This window comes from Elephantulus edwardii, unplaced genomic scaffold, assembly GCF_000299155.1.
Source record: "Elephantulus edwardii isolate Elephantulus edwardi_28Jun2011 unplaced genomic scaffold, EleEdw1.0 scaffold00166, whole genome shotgun sequence".
Taxonomy (NCBI): domain Eukaryota; kingdom Metazoa; phylum Chordata; class Mammalia; order Macroscelidea; family Macroscelididae; genus Elephantulus; species Elephantulus edwardii.
Window position 1 is genome coordinate 3,481,157 of NW_006399916.1, and position 1,928 is coordinate 3,483,084.

The window sequence follows — 1,928 nt, forward strand, 5'->3', positions numbered from 1 at the left end:
TCCTGAGCATGGCACTAGATGGATAGGGCAGGATCCCACCCCACATGGGCACTGGGTCCTGCCATCCTCCCACAGGGTCACTGTGAAGTGGGACCACCAGGACAACACTAACAACCAAACAAACCAAACACAACACCCAGGGGATCCAGCAAATCTTCTGCCCCTTCCTTGTTCTGCTCACTCTCACATCACCCTACACAAGTTTGTTTCTTCTTAACAATCCAGCATCTCCATCCCAGTCTCACTCCAAATGGAAGCACCAGCTCCCCATTCCACTGAGAAAAACAGGGGCACACAGGAAACCTTCCCGGGCTCTCAACTACCTTTGCCCCTGCTAAGACCAAGACCTTAGCCAGAAACCTTTCCTCCACCTGAAGGACATCAGTCTCCCCGCACCAGCATCAACAAAATTTCTCTCTCAATTGGATCCTTCCTATCAGCAAATTCACATGTTCAAATTTTCTTAGCTTTGCTTCCCAATCCAATTATCATTTTTCTCTATTCCTTCAATGTCAAATGACCTAAATGACTTGTCCATTCTCAATGGATCCAATTACTCTCCTCCCATTTGCTCTTTTTTTTTTGCCAAAATATTATTTTATTCTCAAAGTCACTTGAAAGACCCCGAGTAAGGAGATCTATCACACACCAGGCGTAGATTCCAAACCCACATTTCTCCAACCCCCAGCTTGGGTCTCTGTCAGGATAAAAAGTTGCTTTCTTTGGTAATTCTTGGCTTTCACTTCATGAAGAGGAGCTCTTTTCCCATAAGCCATCTTCATTTTTTTTTGTAGAGTAGAGCTTTATTTTTAGGAAACAGTGCATTAGTTGGGTGTGGGTATTTTTTTAAGAACTGCAAGGTGGATCTGATGTGTTCTACGAAGTGAGGGGGCTCGGCCAGAGGTGAAGTGGAAAGGTTCTCTAGTATTTGCTTGTCATCTTGCTGCAACCAGAAATCCACATTTGGAAAAGGCATCCAGGAGTACGGTCCTAGGCGAAGTTGCTCTGTCTCTGCATCATAAATGCTGATCATTGGTCCTCCTGTCAGAGCACGGGCAGCACGCAGCTCCTCCTCCTGCCCTCGGTCTTGGAAGGAGGCTCTGTAAATCTCTGCAGTTTTTATGTTGATGGCAATGCTGTAAATTATTGGAAAATGGCTTTCATTTTCTTCCCGGTCATTAAATTCTGTCACACATAATGTCACTAAGTGGATGTCGTCTTCCTGTCTGTCAAATTCACTGAGAAGTTGCTGAGTAAGTTTTTGTGACAACAGCCTATCATCACTGAAGCCGTCCACAAGGTGCACTTCAAGCCTGCCGCATTTTGTGGGCTCAGAAAAGGATTTTATGGAGTTGATGATCAAGGGGACCTTGGCTTTGGTGTCGGATCCATCACAGTGTGTCAAGCAGGTCGCCCCATTACCTGTGTGCCTCAGGACCACAATGTGACAAGTGGTGGCATCATCAGAACCCAGAATGGAGATGGAGCCATCCTTTGGGGAGGTCACTGCAAACTCTCTCTGCTGAACATACAGAAGGCCCTGGGGTCCCACTTGTTGAACAGACTGACCTCTGAGAAGTCTGGCTCTTTCCTCCAGAGTCGGATGGGCACGGACGAGGTCCCTGGAGGGCTGGGGCAGCTGCACTCACTGCCCCTCGACCAGCAGCGGCATCTCGGAGGCGGTGGCCTCCCAGCCCGGGCTGCCCACCTCCCCTCCCCGGCGGGCCCCCATTTGCTCTTAAACCCCTGCAATCTACATTCACCCCCACCAGGGTCAGCTCAATGCATACACTCCATAGTGATAAATCCAACTCCCTCCCTTCTAAACTCTATTCTTAATTAACCAGCAAGGAATTAGGGCTGTGTGGTCAGGAACACAGTCTGTGGAGCCAGACAGTCCTGAGTTCAAATCCTGGTTCCCCCACTTC

At 48.5% G+C, this 1,928-nt stretch overlaps 1 pseudogene; it reads right to left on the reverse strand.

Annotated features, from left to right (window-relative positions):
- Nucleotides 1-744: 744 nt before the first annotated feature.
- Nucleotides 745-1,672, reverse strand: LOC102858683 (annotated as a pseudogene).
- Nucleotides 1,673-1,928: the final 256 nt, after the last annotated feature.